At 50.4% G+C, this 8,182-nt stretch overlaps 5 non-coding genes across 5 annotated transcripts; all 5 read right to left on the reverse strand.

Annotated features, from left to right (window-relative positions):
- Nucleotides 1-538: 538 nt before the first annotated feature.
- Nucleotides 539-622, reverse strand: Trnal-uaa (transfer RNA leucine (anticodon UAA)). The gene has a single exon. It is a non-coding gene; the product is annotated as a tRNA-Leu (tRNA).
- A 1,806-nt stretch (nt 623-2,428) lies between these two features.
- On the reverse strand, nt 2,429-2,512 carry Trnal-uaa (transfer RNA leucine (anticodon UAA)). Its single transcript has one exon. It is a non-coding gene; the product is annotated as a tRNA-Leu (tRNA).
- A 1,806-nt stretch (nt 2,513-4,318) lies between these two features.
- On the reverse strand, nt 4,319-4,402 carry Trnal-uaa (transfer RNA leucine (anticodon UAA)). The gene has a single exon. It is a non-coding gene; the product is annotated as a tRNA-Leu (tRNA).
- Nucleotides 4,403-6,208: 1,806 nt separating this feature from the next.
- Trnal-uaa (transfer RNA leucine (anticodon UAA)) lies at nt 6,209-6,292 on the reverse strand. The gene has a single exon. It is a non-coding gene; the product is annotated as a tRNA-Leu (tRNA).
- Nucleotides 6,293-8,098: 1,806 nt separating this feature from the next.
- Nucleotides 8,099-8,182, reverse strand: Trnal-uaa (transfer RNA leucine (anticodon UAA)). Its single transcript has one exon. It is a non-coding gene; the product is annotated as a tRNA-Leu (tRNA).

The raw sequence follows: 8,182 nt of genomic DNA on the forward strand, positions 1-8,182 counted from the left end.
AGAAGTCGGCGAGAACGTTTCCAGACGTGTGGACATCTTAGTCCTTGTACAGATCACTTGAGATTTGCCTGGCAGTCTCTCGCGCTGCCTTTTAGGGAAGCAATATGGAATAGCCCTTGGTGGGACGTAACCCACAGCCTTCCCGTTATTAGCATGACACACTAACTTAGTGAGCTTACTGCCCACGCAATACGGCCGCTTCAGAACTCCAGTACCTGAACCACCGTTTCATCTATCTTTATTAAGGCCCTACGATTCATTTAAACACGTATGTGTTGCTGTTGAGGTTTTCTCGCTGTCGCTTGGAACCCAGAGCCACAACACAACGACAACGGAAACGTCCGTGAGAAGAGCTAAACCTCGACACAGGAAAAGTATGTTCCGCTATTTCTTTCCGACCGCTCGGGCTATCGGACGTGCGACGCCTGCACCGCTGTCACTGTCGTCTCTAGTAAAATCTGCATGGCGTGTTTCTGCGTAATTTACTTGTTCTATAAGATGAAGGGAGTACGTTAGTTTCAGAATGTTCAAAATGCTTTGTCAGATGTGGGGTTCGAACCCAAGCTCCCTTACGGGAACCAGAGCTTAAATCTGGCGCCTTAGACCGCTCGGCCAATCTGACGTGCGAGGCATTCGCTCCAGTGACTTCCATCTCTATCTCAAGAACCTCGCTGCGAAATCTGTTTCTTTTTTGGTAGGATGTAATTATGTCAGTTTTAGAATATTTAAGACACAATGTCAGACGTGGCGTAGGAAACGCACCCTCCCTTTCGGGAGCCAATGTGGCGCGTTGGACCGCTTTCTTCCGTCGTTTCCAGTTTGAACTGTAACTAGCAAAACTGTATTTAGTAATAGTAACATTTTCACATTGATGCAAAGAAAACTAGATATTAACGAACGGCAAATAAGGCCGTTTCCTAGCAACAGCCACGCTGTACATTACGCACTCGTGGGAAGCCAATGAAATACTTCCTGTGAGGCTCAAACTGTCGACCTTCACTTTACAATACTTAGGCACTGCCCCGGTGGGACCGACGCATACATACTGAAACGCCTTTGGATCGTCAGTGGGTACTTCATACTAGAAATTTCATATTCGCCCTGATGTGCATTAAAGGGCAGATTCTTCAGTGAAAGTTCGTTCTGCGCTCAGTTACAGTATATCGCCCTAGCAGCACCAGCAAAACGGGTTCAGATGTGCTCGCCTTCCACTCGGCGTTGAGCGCCTACAGCGAGATTGCCTTCGGCCTCTGGCGCCAGGAGGGAAGGCGACACATCACGGCGCAAGCAGCGCGTAGCAGAGGGCGGTGGTGGTGTGTCGGTCAGCATGGATGCTTCCCAAGTAGCTGGTCCGGGTTCGAAACCCGGACACCGCACGGAAGTTGTCTCCTTTACTCAGGAGAGTGTTTTCAACGCTCGCGATCGTCGAGTTTCCGAACTGTCGTGTTACGAATGGTTTTCCTTCGCCCCTCGTCGCGCTCCGCGTAGGCTAGTGCGGATTGCGATTCACAGCATCGTGTGTCCCCATGTGTCGACTTGTCTCGACTTTGCTCGGCTGACGCGAAAGCTGACGCTTGCAAATGGGCGTATATGTAGAGGACAGGCGCTAGAATCGACTGGGAGAGACCAACTCGACAAACACACAACGGACCCTTTCATTTGACTGTGGCCGCAGCTTCGCGAATTTGGGTACCGAGAGGCAAGAGACGGGTCAGCGTGCTGGACCGTATCATTACCGCGCAGCAACACCGAAAACTAAGGGAAAAGGCAAAATTAAAGAATCCAACAGCACGCAGACATCCTAGTTAGTCACCGAGCCGTGTACTAAGCACGCAAAAATGCTGCTTAACTTCGGTGATCGGACGAGAACCCGTGTCGTCAGCGTGGCACAGAAGTCGGCGAGAACGTTTCCAGACGTGTGGACATCTTAGTCCTTGTACAGATCACTTGAGATTTGCCTGGCAGTCTCTCGCGCTGCCTTTTAGGGAAGCAATATGGAATAGCCCTTGGTGGGACGTAACCCACAGCCTTCCCGTTATTAGCATGACACACTAACTTAGTGAGCTTACTGCCCACGCAATACGGCCGCTTCAGAACTCCAGTACCTGAACCACCGTTTCATCTATCTTTATTAAGGCCCTACGATTCATTTAAACACGTATGTGTTGCTGTTGAGGTTTTCTCGCTGTCGCTTGGAACCCAGAGCCACAACACAACGACAACGGAAACGTCCGTGAGAAGAGCTAAACCTCGACACAGGAAAAGTATGTTCCGCTATTTCTTTCCGACCGCTCGGGCTATCGGACGTGCGACGCCTGCACCGCTGTCACTGTCGTCTCTAGTAAAATCTGCATGGCGTGTTTCTGCGTAATTTACTTGTTCTATAAGATGAAGGGAGTACGTTAGTTTCAGAATGTTCAAAATGCTTTGTCAGATGTGGGGTTCGAACCCAAGCTCCCTTACGGGAACCAGAGCTTAAATCTGGCGCCTTAGACCGCTCGGCCAATCTGACGTGCGAGGCATTCGCTCCAGTGACTTCCATCTCTATCTCAAGAACCTCGCTGCGAAATCTGTTTCTTTTTTGGTAGGATGTAATTATGTCAGTTTTAGAATATTTAAGACACAATGTCAGACGTGGCGTAGGAAACGCACCCTCCCTTTCGGGAGCCAATGTGGCGCGTTGGACCGCTTTCTTCCGTCGTTTCCAGTTTGAACTGTAACTAGCAAAACTGTATTTAGTAATAGTAACATTTTCACATTGATGCAAAGAAAACTAGATATTAACGAACGGCAAATAAGGCCGTTTCCTAGCAACAGCCACGCTGTACATTACGCACTCGTGGGAAGCCAATGAAATACTTCCTGTGAGGCTCAAACTGTCGACCTTCACTTTACAATACTTAGGCACTGCCCCGGTGGGACCGACGCATACATACTGAAACGCCTTTGGATCGTCAGTGGGTACTTCATACTAGAAATTTCATATTCGCCCTGATGTGCATTAAAGGGCAGATTCTTCAGTGAAAGTTCGTTCTGCGCTCAGTTACAGTATATCGCCCTAGCAGCACCAGCAAAACGGGTTCAGATGTGCTCGCCTTCCACTCGGCGTTGAGCGCCTACAGCGAGATTGCCTTCGGCCTCTGGCGCCAGGAGGGAAGGCGACACATCACGGCGCAAGCAGCGCGTAGCAGAGGGCGGTGGTGGTGTGTCGGTCAGCATGGATGCTTCCCAAGTAGCTGGTCCGGGTTCGAAACCCGGACACCGCACGGAAGTTGTCTCCTTTACTCAGGAGAGTGTTTTCAACGCTCGCGATCGTCGAGTTTCCGAACTGTCGTGTTACGAATGGTTTTCCTTCGCCCCTCGTCGCGCTCCGCGTAGGCTAGTGCGGATTGCGATTCACAGCATCGTGTGTCCCCATGTGTCGACTTGTCTCGACTTTGCTCGGCTGACGCGAAAGCTGACGCTTGCAAATGGGCGTATATGTAGAGGACAGGCGCTAGAATCGACTGGGAGAGACCAACTCGACAAACACACAACGGACCCTTTCATTTGACTGTGGCCGCAGCTTCGCGAATTTGGGTACCGAGAGGCAAGAGACGGGTCAGCGTGCTGGACCGTATCATTACCGCGCAGCAACACCGAAAACTAAGGGAAAAGGCAAAATTAAAGAATCCAACAGCACGCAGACATCCTAGTTAGTCACCGAGCCGTGTACTAAGCACGCAAAAATGCTGCTTAACTTCGGTGATCGGACGAGAACCCGTGTCGTCAGCGTGGCACAGAAGTCGGCGAGAACGTTTCCAGACGTGTGGACATCTTAGTCCTTGTACAGATCACTTGAGATTTGCCTGGCAGTCTCTCGCGCTGCCTTTTAGGGAAGCAATATGGAATAGCCCTTGGTGGGACGTAACCCACAGCCTTCCCGTTATTAGCATGACACACTAACTTAGTGAGCTTACTGCCCACGCAATACGGCCGCTTCAGAACTCCAGTACCTGAACCACCGTTTCATCTATCTTTATTAAGGCCCTACGATTCATTTAAACACGTATGTGTTGCTGTTGAGGTTTTCTCGCTGTCGCTTGGAACCCAGAGCCACAACACAACGACAACGGAAACGTCCGTGAGAAGAGCTAAACCTCGACACAGGAAAAGTATGTTCCGCTATTTCTTTCCGACCGCTCGGGCTATCGGACGTGCGACGCCTGCACCGCTGTCACTGTCGTCTCTAGTAAAATCTGCATGGCGTGTTTCTGCGTAATTTACTTGTTCTATAAGATGAAGGGAGTACGTTAGTTTCAGAATGTTCAAAATGCTTTGTCAGATGTGGGGTTCGAACCCAAGCTCCCTTACGGGAACCAGAGCTTAAATCTGGCGCCTTAGACCGCTCGGCCAATCTGACGTGCGAGGCATTCGCTCCAGTGACTTCCATCTCTATCTCAAGAACCTCGCTGCGAAATCTGTTTCTTTTTTGGTAGGATGTAATTATGTCAGTTTTAGAATATTTAAGACACAATGTCAGACGTGGCGTAGGAAACGCACCCTCCCTTTCGGGAGCCAATGTGGCGCGTTGGACCGCTTTCTTCCGTCGTTTCCAGTTTGAACTGTAACTAGCAAAACTGTATTTAGTAATAGTAACATTTTCACATTGATGCAAAGAAAACTAGATATTAACGAACGGCAAATAAGGCCGTTTCCTAGCAACAGCCACGCTGTACATTACGCACTCGTGGGAAGCCAATGAAATACTTCCTGTGAGGCTCAAACTGTCGACCTTCACTTTACAATACTTAGGCACTGCCCCGGTGGGACCGACGCATACATACTGAAACGCCTTTGGATCGTCAGTGGGTACTTCATACTAGAAATTTCATATTCGCCCTGATGTGCATTAAAGGGCAGATTCTTCAGTGAAAGTTCGTTCTGCGCTCAGTTACAGTATATCGCCCTAGCAGCACCAGCAAAACGGGTTCAGATGTGCTCGCCTTCCACTCGGCGTTGAGCGCCTACAGCGAGATTGCCTTCGGCCTCTGGCGCCAGGAGGGAAGGCGACACATCACGGCGCAAGCAGCGCGTAGCAGAGGGCGGTGGTGGTGTGTCGGTCAGCATGGATGCTTCCCAAGTAGCTGGTCCGGGTTCGAAACCCGGACACCGCACGGAAGTTGTCTCCTTTACTCAGGAGAGTGTTTTCAACGCTCGCGATCGTCGAGTTTCCGAACTGTCGTGTTACGAATGGTTTTCCTTCGCCCCTCGTCGCGCTCCGCGTAGGCTAGTGCGGATTGCGATTCACAGCATCGTGTGTCCCCATGTGTCGACTTGTCTCGACTTTGCTCGGCTGACGCGAAAGCTGACGCTTGCAAATGGGCGTATATGTAGAGGACAGGCGCTAGAATCGACTGGGAGAGACCAACTCGACAAACACACAACGGACCCTTTCATTTGACTGTGGCCGCAGCTTCGCGAATTTGGGTACCGAGAGGCAAGAGACGGGTCAGCGTGCTGGACCGTATCATTACCGCGCAGCAACACCGAAAACTAAGGGAAAAGGCAAAATTAAAGAATCCAACAGCACGCAGACATCCTAGTTAGTCACCGAGCCGTGTACTAAGCACGCAAAAATGCTGCTTAACTTCGGTGATCGGACGAGAACCCGTGTCGTCAGCGTGGCACAGAAGTCGGCGAGAACGTTTCCAGACGTGTGGACATCTTAGTCCTTGTACAGATCACTTGAGATTTGCCTGGCAGTCTCTCGCGCTGCCTTTTAGGGAAGCAATATGGAATAGCCCTTGGTGGGACGTAACCCACAGCCTTCCCGTTATTAGCATGACACACTAACTTAGTGAGCTTACTGCCCACGCAATACGGCCGCTTCAGAACTCCAGTACCTGAACCACCGTTTCATCTATCTTTATTAAGGCCCTACGATTCATTTAAACACGTATGTGTTGCTGTTGAGGTTTTCTCGCTGTCGCTTGGAACCCAGAGCCACAACACAACGACAACGGAAACGTCCGTGAGAAGAGCTAAACCTCGACACAGGAAAAGTATGTTCCGCTATTTCTTTCCGACCGCTCGGGCTATCGGACGTGCGACGCCTGCACCGCTGTCACTGTCGTCTCTAGTAAAATCTGCATGGCGTGTTTCTGCGTAATTTACTTGTTCTATAAGATGAAGGGAGTACGTTAGTTTCAGAATGTTCAAAATGCTTTGTCAGATGTGGGGTTCGAACCCAAGTTCCCTTACGGGAACCAGAGCTTAAATCTGGCGCCTTAGACCGCTCGGCCAATCTGACGTGCGAGGCATTCGCTCCAGTGACTTCCATCTCTATCTCAAGAACCTCGCTGCGAAATCTGTTTCTTTTTTGGTAGGATGTAATTATGTCAGTTTTAGAATATTTAAGACACAATGTCAGACGTGGCGTAGGGAACGCACCCTCCCTTTCGGGAGCCAATGTGGCGCGTTGGACCGCTTTCTTCCGTCGTTTCCAGTTTGAACTGTAACTAGCAAAACTGTATTTAGTAATAGTAACATTTTCACATTGATGCAAAGAAAACTAGATATTAACGAACGGCAAATAAGGCCGTTTCCTAGCAACAGCCACGCTGTACATTACGCACTCGTGGGAAGCCAATGAAATACTTCCTGTGAGGCTCAAACTGTCGACCTTCACTTTACAATACTTAGGCACTGCCCCGGTGGGACCGACGCATACATACTGAAACGCCTTTGGATCGTCAGTGGGTACTTCATACTAGAAATTTCATATTCGCCCTGATGTGCATTAAAGGGCAGATTCTTCAGTGAAAGTTCGTTCTGCGCTCAGTTACAGTATATCGCCCTAGCAGCACCAGCAAAACGGGTTCAGATGTGCTCGCCTTCCACTCGGCGTTGAGCGCCTACAGCGAGATTGCCTTCGGCCTCTGGCGCCAGGAGGGAAGGCGACACATCACGGCGCAAGCAGCGCGTAGCAGAGGGCGGTGGTGGTGTGTCGGTCAGCATGGATGCTTCCCAAGTAGCTGGTCCGGGTTCGAAACCCGGACACCGCACGGAAGTTGTCTCCTTTACTCAGGAGAGTGTTTTCAACGCTCGCGATCGTCGAGTTTACGAACTGTCGTGTTACGAATGGTTTTCCTTCGCCCCTCGTCGCGCTCCGCGTAGGCTAGTGCGGATTGCGATTCACAGCATCGTGTGTCCCCATGTGTCGACTTGTCTCGACTTTGCTCGGCTGACGCGAAAGCTGACGCTTGCAAATGGGCGTATATGTAGAGGACAGGCGCTAGAATCGACTGGGAGAGACCAACTCGACAAACACACAACGGACCCTTTCATTTGACTGTGGCCGCAGCTTCGCGAATTTGGGTACCGAGAGGCAAGAGACGGGTCAGCGTGCTGGACCGTATCATTACCGCGCAGCAACACCGAAAACTAAGGGAAAAGGCAAAATTAAAGAATCCAACAGCACGCAGACATCCTAGTTAGTCACCGAGCCGTGTACTAAGCACGCAAAAATGCTGCTTAACTTCGGTGATCGGACGAGAACCCGTGTCGTCAGCGTGGCACAGAAGTCGGCGAGAACGTTTCCAGACGTGTGGACATCTTAGTCCTTGTACAGATCACTTGAGATTTGCCTGGCAGTCTCTCGCGCTGCCTTTTAGGGAAGCAATATGGAATAGCCCTTGGTGGGACGTAACCCACAGCCTTCCCGTTATTAGCATGACACACTAACTTAGTGAGCTTACTGCCCACGCAATACGGCCGCTTCAGAACTCCAGTACCTGAACCACCGTTTCATCTATCTTTATTAAGGCCCTACGATTCATTTAAACACGTATGTGTTGCTGTTGAGGTTTTCTCGCTGTCGCTTGGAACCCAGAGCCACAACACAACGACAACGGAAACGTCCGTGAGAAGAGCTAAACCTCGACACAGGAAAAGTATGTTCCGCTATTTCTTTCCGACCGCTCGGGCTATCGGACGTGCGACGCCTGCACCGCTGTCACTGTCGTCTCTAGTAAAATCTGCATGGCGTGTTTCTGCGTAATTTACTTGTTCTATAAGATGAAGGGAGTACGTTAGTTTCAGAATGTTCAAAATGCTTTGTCAGATGTGGGGTTCGAACCCAAGCTCCCTTACGGGAACCAGAGCTTAAATCTGGCGCCTTAGACCGCTCGGCCAATCTGAC

This window comes from Schistocerca cancellata, unplaced genomic scaffold, assembly GCF_023864275.1.
Source record: "Schistocerca cancellata isolate TAMUIC-IGC-003103 unplaced genomic scaffold, iqSchCanc2.1 HiC_scaffold_316, whole genome shotgun sequence".
Taxonomy (NCBI): Eukaryota; Metazoa; Arthropoda; class Insecta; order Orthoptera; family Acrididae; genus Schistocerca; species Schistocerca cancellata.